At 28.2% G+C, this 11,850-nt stretch overlaps 1 long non-coding RNA gene across 1 annotated transcript; it reads right to left on the bottom strand.

Annotated features, from left to right (window-relative positions):
* LOC117134263 lies at positions 1-1,125 on the bottom strand. The gene is made up of 2 exons (XR_004458500.1): positions 975-1,125; positions 1-627 (listed from the first exon to the last, which is right to left on the bottom strand). It is a non-coding gene; the product is annotated as an uncharacterized LOC117134263 (long non-coding RNA).
* Between the last annotated feature and the right edge of the window lie 10,725 nt (positions 1,126-11,850).

The raw sequence follows: 11,850 nt of genomic DNA, 5'->3' as shown, positions 1-11,850 counted from the left end.
TAATGCATCGTTTCATCCTTTACTAACATATGATGAAGGTCAAAGAGGTTTGGAATTTTTGTTGTCTCGGTTTCTTTAGAAAATAGCGATTTTATAGTGGTTAGTCCACCAATTTTGGGAGAATTATGAAGTTTTACTAAATTAATTGGCAAAAAATTAAAATGATGCCCACGTACCATGAGAAAGAGATTAATATACATTAATACATATGTAGAATGTGTTTAGAAATTTTAAAACAACACTAAAGATCATAGACTTAAGTATATATATCATTTACCTAAAAATTCAATATTTTCGTAGGGGTACTCATAGATTTCGAATTTTTTTTAAAAAAATGAAAATTCTATTTTTTATGCATTGTTGCATCCTTCACTAACATATGATGAAGGTCAAAGAGGTTTGAAACTTTTGTTGTCTCCGTTTCATTAGAAAATAGGGATTTTATAGTGGTTAGTCCATCAATTTAGGGTGCATTATGAAGTTTTACTAAATTAATATGAAAAAAATTAAAATGATGTCTACGTATCATGAGAAAGAGTTTAATGTACATTAATACTAATGTAGAATGTGTTTAGAAATTTTAAAACAACACAAAAGATCATAGACTTAAGTATATATATCATTTACCTAAAAATTCATTATTTTCGTAGGGACTCATAGATTTCGAGAAATTTTTTAAAAAATGAAAATTCTATTTTAATGCATTGTTGCATCCTTCACTATCATATGATGAATGTCAAAGAGGTTTGGAACTTTTATTGTCTCCGTTTCTTTAGAAAATAGGGATTTTATAGTGATTAGTCCATCAATTTAAGGAGTATTATGAAGTTTTACTAAATTAATTGGCAAAAGTTTAAAATGATGTCCACGTACCATGGGGAAGAGTTTAATATACATTAATACAACTGTAGAATGTGTTTAGAAATTTTAAAACAACACTAAAGATCATAGACTAAAGTATATATATCATTTACCTAAAAATTCAATATTTTCGTAGGGGTTGTTAACTCATAGATTTCGAGAAATTTTTTAAAAAATGAAAATTCTGTTTTAATGCATTGTTGCATCCTTCACTAACATATGATGAAGGTCAAAGAGGTATGGAACTTTTGTTGTCTCCGTTTCATTAGAAAATAGGGATTTTATAGTGGTTAGTCCATCAATTTAGGGAGTATTATTAAGTTTTACTAAATTAATTTGCAAAAAATTAAAATGATGTCCACGTACCATGAGAAAGAGTTTAATATACATTAATACATATGTAGAATGTGTTTAGAAATTTTAAAACAATACTAAAGATCATAGACTTAAGTATATATATCATTTACCTAAAAATTCAATATTTTCGTAGGGGTTAACTCACAGATTTAGAGAAAATTTTTAAAAAATGAAAATTCTGTTTTAATGCATTGTTGCATCCTTCACTAACATATGATGAATGTCAAAGAGGTTTGGAACTTTTGTTGTCTCCTTGTCTTTAGAAAATATGGATTTTCTAGTGGTTAGTCCACAATTTTAGGAAGTATTATGAAGTTTTATTAAATTAATTGGCAAAAAATTAAAATAATGCCCACGTACCATGAGAAAGAGTTTAATATACATTAATACTAATGTAGAATGTGTTTAGAAATTTTAAAACAACACTAAAGATAATAGACTTAAGTATATATATCATTTACCTAAATATTCAATATTTTCGTAGGGGTTAACTCATAGATTTCGAGAAAATTTTTTAAAAATGAAAATTCTGTTTTAATGTATAGTTGCATCCTTCACTAACATATGATGAAGGTCAAAGAGGTTTGAAACTTTTGTTGTCTCGGTTTCTTTAGAAAATAGCGGTTTTATAGTGGTTAGTCCACCAATTTAGGGAGTATTATGAAGTTTTACAAAATTAATTGGCAAAAAATAAAAATGATGCCCACGTACGATGAGAAAGAGTTTAATATACATTAATACAAATGTAGAAATTGTTTAGAAGTTTTAAAACAACACTAAAGATAACAGACTTAAGTATATATATCATTTACCTAAAAATTCAATATTTTCGTTGGGGTTAACTCATAGGTTTCGAGAAAATTTTTAAAAAATGAAAATTCGGTTTTAATGCATTGTTGCATCCTTCACTAACATATGATGAATGCCAAAGAGGTTTGGAACTTTTGTTGTCTCCGTTTCTTCAGAAAATAGGGATTTTATGAGGTTAGTCCATCAATTTATGGTGTATTATGAAGTTTAACTAAATTAATTGGCAAAAAATTAAAATGATGTCCACGTACCATGAGAAAGAGTGTAATATACATTAATACAACTGTAGAATGTGTTTAGAAATTTTAAAACAACACTAAAGATCATAGACTTAAGTATATATATCATTTACCTAAAAATTCAAGATTTCCGTAGGGGTTAACAAATAGATTTCCAGAAAAATTTATAAAAATAAAAATTTTCTTTTAATGTATAGTTGCATCCTTCACTAACATATGATGAAGGCCAAAGAGGTTTGGAACTTTTGTTGTCTCCGTTTCATTAGAAAATAGGGATTTTATAGTGGTTAGTCCATCAATTTAGGGAGTATTATGAAGTTTTACTAAATTAATTTGCAAAAAATTAAAATAGTGCCCACGTACCATGAGAAAGAGTTTAATATACATTAATACTAATGTAGAATGTGTTTAGAAATTTTAAAACAACACTAAAGATCATAGACTTAAGTATATATATCATTTACCTAAAAATTCAATATTTTCGTAGGGGTTAACTCATAGATTTCGAGAAATTTTTTAAAAAATGAAAATTCTGTTTTAATGTATAGTTGCATCCTTCACTAACATATGATGAAGGTCAAAGAGGTTTGAAACTTTTGTTGTCTCGGTTTCTTTAGAAAATAGCTATTTTATAGCGGTTAGTCCACCAATTTAGGGAGTATTATGAAGTTTTACTAAATTAATTGGCAAAAAAATTAAAATGATGCCCACGTACCATGAGAAAGAGTTTAATATACATTAATACATATGTAGAGTGTGTTTAGAAATTTTAAAACAACACTAAAGATCATAGACTAAAGTATATATATTATTTACCTAAAAATTCATTATTTTCGTAGGGGTTAACTCATAGATTTCGAGAAAATTTTTAAAAAATGAAAATTCTGTTTTAATGTATAGTTGCATCCTTCACTAACATATGATGAAGGTCAAAGAGGTTTGAAACTTTTGTTGTCTCGGTTTCTATAGAAAATAGAGATTTTATAGTGGTTAGTCCACCAATTTAGGGAGTATTATGAAGTTTTACTAAAAATTGGCCAAAAATTAAAATGATGTCCACGTACCATGAGAAAGAGTTTAATATAAATTAATACAACTGTAGAATGTGTTTAGAAATTTTAAAACAACACTAAAGATCATAGACTTAAGTATATATATCATTTACATAAAAATTCAATATTTTCGTAGGGGTTAACTCATAGACTTCGAGAAAATTTTTTAAAAATGAAAATTCTGTTTTAATGTATAGTTGCATCCTTCACTAAAATATGATGAAGGTCAAAGAGGTTTGGAACTTTTGTTGTCTCTGTTTCATTAGAAAATTGGGATTTTATAGTGGTTAGTCCACCAATTTAGGGAGTATTATGAAGTTTTACTATATTAATTGGGAAAAAATTAAAATCATGCCCACGTACCATGAAAAAGAGTTTAATATACATTAATACTAATGTAGAATGTGTTTAGAAATTTTAAAACAACACTAAAGATCATAGACTTAAGTATATATATCAATTACCTAAATATTCAATATTTTCGTAGGGGTTACGTCATAGATTTCAAGAAAATTTTATAAAAATGAAAATTCTGTTTTAATGTATAGTTGCATCCTTCACTAACATATGATGAAGGCCAAAGAGGTTTGAAACTTTTGTTGTCTCGGTCTCTTTAGAAAATAACGATTTTATAGTGGTTAGTCCACCAATTTAGGAAATATTATGAGGTTTTACTAAATTAATTGGCAAAAAATTAAAATGATGCCCACGTACCATGAGAAAAGGTTTAATATACATTAATACATATGTAGAATGTGTTTAGAAATTTTAAAACAACACTAAAGATCATAGACTTAAGTATATATATTATTTACCTAAATATTCAATATTTTCGTAGGGATAACTCATAGATTTCGAGAATTTTTTTTAAAAAATGAAAATTCTGTTTTAATGCATTGTTGCATCCTTCACTAACATATGATGAATTTCAAAGAGGTTTGAAACTTTTGTTGTCTCCGTTTCTTTAGAAAATAGGGATTTTATAATGGTTAGTCCATCAATTTAGGGAATATTATGAAGTTTTACTAAATTAATTGGAAAATAATTAAAATGATGCCCACGTACCATGAGAAAGAGTTTAATATACATTAATACAAATGTAGAACGTGTTTAGAAATTTTAAAACAACCCCAAAGATCATATGCTTCATTTTTAGAGCATTTACCGAAAAATTAGGTATTTTCGTAGGGGTTATAGCCCATAGATTTTGAGAAAAATTCAAAAATATAAAATTTTGTTTTAATGCATAGTTGCATCCTTCACTAACATATGATGAAGGTCAAAGGGGTTGGGACTTTTTTGTTTCCGTGTTTCTAGAGAATAACTATTTTATAGTGGTTAGTCCACCAATTTAGGGAGTATTATGAAGTTTTACTAAATTAATTGACAAAAAATTAAACCGATGCCCATGTACCATGAAAATGAGTTTAATATACATTAATAAAAATGTAGAATGTGTTTAGAAATTTTAAAACAACCCCAATTATCACATGCTTCATTATTATAGCATTTACCGAAAAATTCAGTATTTTCGTAGGGGTTAGCCCATAGATTTTGAGAAAAATTCAAAAATATGAAAAAATCTGTTTTAGTGCATAATTGCACCCTTCACTAACATATGATAAAGGTCAAAGAGGTTTGGAACTTTTGTTGTCTCCATTTCCTAGAAAATAGCGATTTTATAGTAGTTAGTCCACCAATTTAGGAAGTATTATGAAGTTTTACTAATTTAATTGACAAAAAACTTAAAACGATGCCCATGTACCATGAAAATGAGTTTAATATACATTAATAAAAATGTAGAATGTGTTTAGAAATTTTAAAACAACCCCAATTATCATATGCTTCATTATTATAGTATTTACCGAAAAATTCAGTATTTTCGTAGGGGGGGTAGCCCATAGATTTTGAGAAAAAATTCAAAAATATGAAAATATTGTTTTAATGCATAGTTGCATCCTTCATTAACATATGATGAAGGTCAAAGAGGTTTGGGACCTTTTTTATCTCCGTGTTTCTAGAGAATAACTATTTTATAGTGGTTAGTCCACCAATTTAGGGAGTATTATGAAGTTTTATTAAATTAATTAACAAAAAATTAAACCGATGCCCATGTACCATGAAAATGAGTTTAATATACATTAATAAAAATGTAGAATGTGTTTAGAATCTTTAGAACAACCCCAATTATCATATGCTTCATTATTATAGCATTTACCGAAAAATTCAGTATTTTCGTAGGGATTAGCCCATAGATTTTGAGAAAAATTCAAAAATATGAAAAATCTGTTTTAATGCATAATTTCATCCTTCACTAACATATGATGAAGGTCAAAGAGGTTTGGAACTTTTGTTGTCTCCATTTCCCTAGAAAATAGCGATTTTATAGTGGTTAGTCCACCAATTTAGGAAGTATTATGAAGTTTTACTAATTTAATTGACAAAAAACTTAAAACGATGCCCATGTACCATGAAAATGACTTTAATATACGTTAATACAAATGTAGAATGTGTTTAGAAATTTTAAAACAACCCCAAAGATCATATGCTTCATTACTAGAGCTTTACCGAAAAATTCAGTATTTTCGTAGGGGTTAGCCCATAGATTTTGAGAAAATTTAAAAATATGAATTTTGTTTTAATGCATAGTTGCATCCTTCACTAACATATGATGAAGGTCAAAGAGGTTTGGGACCTTTTTTGTCTCCGTGTTTCTAGAGAATAACTATTTTATAGTGGTTAGTCCACCAATTTAGGGAGTATTATGAAGTTTTACTAAATTAATTGACAAAAAATTAAAACGATGCCCATGTACCATGAAAATGAGTTTAATATACATTAATACAAATGTAGAATGTGTTTAGAAATTTTAAAACAACCCCAAAGATCATATGCTTCATTATTAGAGCATTTACCGAAAAATTCAGTATTTTCGTAGGGTTAGCCCATAGATTTTGAGAAAAATTCAAAAATATGAAAAATCTGTTTTAATGCATAATTGCATCCTTCACTAACATATGATGAAGGTCAAAGAGGTTTGGAACTTTTGTTGTCTCCATTTCCCTAGAAAATAGCGATTTTATAGTGGTTAGTCCACCAATTTAGGAGTATTATGAAGTTTTACTAATTTAATTGACAAAAACTTAAAACGATGCCATGTACATGAAAATGAGTTTAATATACATTAATACAAATGTAGAATGTGTTTAGAAATTTTAAAACAACCCCAAAGATCATATGCTTCATTATTAGAGCATTTACCGAAAAATTCAGTATTTTCGTAGGGGTTAGCCCATAGATTTTGAGAAAAATTTAAAAATATGAAAATTTTGTTTTAATGCATAGTTGCATCCTTCACTAACATATGATGAAGGTCAAAGAGGTTTGGGACCTTTTTTGTCTCCGTGTTTCTAGAGAATAACTATTTTATAGTGGTTAGTCCACCAATTTAGGGAGTATTATGAAGTTTTACTAAATTAATTGACAAAAAATTAACCGATGCCCATGTACCATGAAAATGAGTTTAATATACATTAATAAAAATGTAGAATGTGTTTAGAAATTTTAAAACAACCCCAATTGTCATATGCTTCATTATTAGAGCATTTACCGAAAAATTCAGTATTTTCGTAGGGGACCGATAGATTTTGAAAAAAATTCAAAAATATGAAAAATCTGTTTTAATGCATAATTGCATCCTTCACTAACATATGATGAAGGTCAAAGAGGTTTGAAACTTTTGTTGTCTCCATTTCCCTAGAAAATAGCGATTTTATAGTGGTTAGTCCACCAATTTAGGAAGTATTATGAAGTTTTACTAATTTAATTGACAAAAAACTTAAAACGATGCCCATGTACCATGAAAATGAGTTTAATATACATTAATACAAATGTAGAATGTGTTTAGAAATTTTAAAACAACCCCAAAGATCATATGCTTCATTATTAGAGCATTTACCGAAAAATTCAGTATTTTCGTAGGGGTTAGCCCATAGATTTTGAGAAAAATTCAAAAATATGAAAATTTTGTTTTAATGCATAGTTGCATCCTTCACTAACATATGATGAAGGTCAAAGAGGTTTGGGACCTTTTTTGTCTCCGTGTTTCTAGAGAATAACTATTTTATAGTGGTTAGTCCACCAATTTAGGGAGTATTATGAAGTTTTACTAAATTAATTGACAAAAAATTAAACCGATGCCCATGTACCATGAAAATGAGTTTAATATACATTAATAAAAATGTAGAATGTGTTTAGAAATTTTAAAACAACCCCAATTATCATATGCTTCATTATTAGAGCATTTACCAAAAAATTCAGTATTTTCGTAGGGGTTAGCCCATAGATTTTGAGAAAAATTCAAAAATATGAAAATTTTGTTTTAATGCATAGTTGCATCCTTGACTAACATATGATGAAGTTCAAGGAGGTTTGGAACTTTTTTTGTCTCCGTGTTTCTAGAGAATAGCTATTTTATAGTGGTTAGTCCACCAATTTAGAGAGTATTATGAAGTTTTACTAAATTAATTGACAAAAAATTAAAACGATGTCCATGTACCATGAAAATGAGTTTAATATACATTAATACAAATGTAGAATGTGTTTAGAAATTTTAAAACAACCCCAAAGATCATATGCTTCATTATTAGAGCATTTACCGAAAAATTCAGTATTTTCGTAGGGGTTAGCCCATAGATTTTGAGAAAAATTCAAAAATATGAAAAATCTGTTTTAATGTATAATTGCATCCTTCACTAACATATGATGAAGGTCAAAGAGGTTTGGAACTTTTTCTGTCTCCATTTCCCTAGAAAATAGCAATTTATAGTGGTTAGTCCACCAATTTAGGAAGTATTATGAAGTTTTACTAATTTAATTGACAAAAAACTTAAAACGATGCCCATGTACCATGAAAATGAGTTTAATATACATTAATACAAATGTAGAATGTGTTTAGAAATTTTAAAACAACCCCAAAGATCATATGCTTCATTATTAGAGCATTTACCGAAAAATTCAGTATTTTCGTAGGGGTTAGCCCATAGATTTTGAGAAAAATTCAAAAATATGAAAAATTTGTTTTAATGCATAGTTGCATCCTTCACTAACATATGATGAAGGTCAAAGAGGTTTGGGACCTTTTTTGTCTCCGTGTTTCTAGAGAATAACTATTTTATAGTGGTTAGTCCACCAATTTAGGGAGTATTATGAAGTTTTACTAAATTAATTGACAAAAAATTAAACCGATGCCCATGTACCATGAAAATGAGTTTAATATACATTAATAAAATGTAGAATGTGTTTAGAAATTTTAAAACAACCCAAATTACATATGCTTCCATTATTATAGCATTTACCGAAAAATTCAGTATTTTCGTAGGGGGCCCATAGATTTGAGAAAAATTCAAAAATATGAAAAATCTGTTTTAATGCATAATTGCATCCTTCACTAACATATGATGAAGGTCAAAGAGGTTTGGAACTTTTGTTGTCTCCATTTCCCTAGAAAATAGCGATTTTATAGTGGTTAGTCCACCAATTTAGGAAGTATTATGAAGTTTTACTAATTTAATTGACAAAAAATTAAAACGATGCCCATGTACCATGAAAATGAGTTTAATATACATTAATACAAATGTAGAATGTGTTTAGAAATTTTAAAACAACCCCAAAGATCATATGCTTCATTATTAGAGCATTTACCGAAAAATTCAGTATTTTCGTAGGGTTAGCCCATAGATTTTGAGAAAAATTCAAAAATATGAAAATTTTGTTTTTATGCATAGTTGCATCCTTCACTAACATATGATGAAGGTCAAAGAGGTTAGGACCTTTTTTGTCTCCGTGTTTCGAGAGTATAACTATTTTATAGTAGTTAGTCCACCAATTTAGGGAGTATTATGAAGTTTTACTAAATTAATTGACAAAAAATTAAACCGATGCCCATGTACCATGAAAATGAGTTTAATATACATTAATACAAATGTAGAATATGTTTAGAAATTTTAAAACAACCCCAATTATCATATGCTTCATTATTATAGCATTTACCGAAAAATTCAGTATTTTCGTAGGGGTTAGCCCATAGATTTGGAGAAAAGTTCAAAAATATGAAAATTCTGTTTTAATGCATAGTTACATCCTCAAATAACATATGATGAAGGTCAAAGAGGTTTGGAACTTTTTTGTCTCCCTTTCCCTAGAAAATAGCGATTTTATAGTGGTTAGTCCACCAATTTGGGAAGTATTATGAAGTTTTACTAAATAAATTGACAAAAAATTAAAACGATGCCCACGTACCATGAAAATGAGTTTAATATACATTAATGCAAATGTAGAATGTGTTTAGAAATCTTAAAACAACCCCAAAGATCATATGCTTCATTATTAGAGCATTTACCGAAAAATTCAGTATTTTCGTAGGGGTTAGCCCATAGATTTTGAGAAAAATTCAAAATATGAAAAATTTTGTTTTAATGCATAGTTGCATCCTTCACTAACATATGATGAAGGTCAAAGAGGTTTGGAACCTTTTTGTCTCCGTTTTCTAGAAAATAGCTATTTTATAGTGGTTAGTCCACCAATTTAGGGAGTATTATGAAGTTTTACTAATTAATTGACAAAAAATAAAACGATGCCCATGTACCATGAAAATGAGTTTAATATACATTAATAAAAATGTAGAATGTGTTTAGAAATTTTAAAACAACCCCAATTATCATATGCTTCATTATTATAGCATTTACCGAAAAATTCAGTATTTTCGTAGGGGTTAGCCCATAGATTTTGAGAAAATTCAAAATATGAAAATCTGTTTTAATGCATAATGCATCCTTCACTAACATATGATGAAGGTCAAAGAGGTTTGGAACTTTTGTTGTCTCCATTTCCCTAGAAAATAGCGATTTTATAGTGGTTAGTCCACCAATTTAGGAAGTATTATGAAGTTTTACTAATTTAATTGACAAAAAACTTAAAACGATGCCCATGTACCATGAAAATGAGTTTAATATACATTAATAAAAATGTAGAATGTGTTTAGAAATTTTAAAACAACCCCAAAGATCATATGCTTCATTATTAGAGCATTTACCGAAAAATTCAGTATTTTCGTAGGGGGTTAGCCCATAGATTTTGAGAAAAATTCAAAAATATGAAAATTTTGTTTTAATGCATAGTTGCATCCTTCACTAACATATGATGAAGGTCAAAGAGGTTTGAACCTTTTTTTGTCTCCGTGTTTCTAGTGAATAACTATTTTATTGTGGTTAGTCCACCAATTTAGGGAGTATTATGAAGTTTTACTAAATCAATTGACAAAAAATTAAACCGATGCCCATGTACCATGAAAATGAGTTTAATATACATTAATAAAAATGTAGAATGTGTTTAGAAATTTTAAAACAACCCCAATTATCATATGCTTCATTATTAGAGCATTTACTGAAAAATTCAGTATTTTCGTAAGGGGCCGATAGATTTTGAGAAAAATTCAAAAATATGAAAAATCTGTTTTAATGCATAATTGCATCCTTCACTAACATATGATGAAGGTCAAAGAGGTTTGGAACTTTTGTTGTCTCCATTTCCCTAGAAAATAGCGATTTTATAGTGGTTAGTCCACCAATTTAGGAAGTATTATGAAGTTTTACTAAATTAATTGACAAAAAATTAAACCGATGCCCATGTACCATGAAAATGAGTTTAATATACATTAATAAAAATGTAGAATGTGTTTAGAAATTTTAAAACAACCCCAATTATCATATGCTTCATTATTAGAGCATTTACCGAAAATTCAGTATTTCGTAGGGGGCCGATAGATTTTGAGAAAAATTCAAAAATATGAAAATTCTGTTTTAATGCATAATTGCATCCTTCACTAACATATGATGAAGGTCAAAGAGGTTTGGAACTTTTGTTGTCTCCATTTCCCTAGAAAATAGCGATTTTTGGTGGTTAGTCCAACAATTTAGGAAGTATTATGAAGTTTTACTAAATTAATTGACAAAAAATTAAACCGATGCCCATGTACCATGAAAATGAGTTTAATATACATTAATAAAAATGTAGAATGTGTTTAGAAATTTTAAAACAACCCCAATTATCATATGCTTCATTATTAGAGCATTTACCGAAAAATTCAGTATTTAACGCCCATAGATTTTGAGAAAAATTCAAAAATATGAAAAATATGTTTTAATGCATAATTGCATCCTTCACTAACATATGATGAAGGTCAAAGAGGTTTGGAACTTTTGTTGTCTCCATTTCCCTAGAAAATAGCGATTTTATAGTGGTTAGTCCACCAATTTAGGAAGTATTATGAAGTTTTACTAATTTAATTGACAAAAACTTAAAACCGATGCCCATGTACCATGAAAATGAGTTTAATATACATTAATAAAAATGTAGAATGTGTTTAGAAATTTTTAAAAACAACCCCAAGATCATATGCTTCATTATTAGAGCATTTACCGAAAAATTCAGTATTTTCGTAGGGGTTAGCCCATAGATTTTGAGAAAAATTT

Source organism: Brassica rapa, chromosome A05, assembly GCF_000309985.2.
Source record: "Brassica rapa cultivar Chiifu-401-42 chromosome A05, CAAS_Brap_v3.01, whole genome shotgun sequence".
In the NCBI taxonomy this organism is placed as follows: Eukaryota; Viridiplantae; Streptophyta; class Magnoliopsida; order Brassicales; family Brassicaceae; genus Brassica; species Brassica rapa.
Note: the sequence above shows the minus strand (reverse complement) of the source record. Positions and strands in the feature narration are given on the sequence as shown.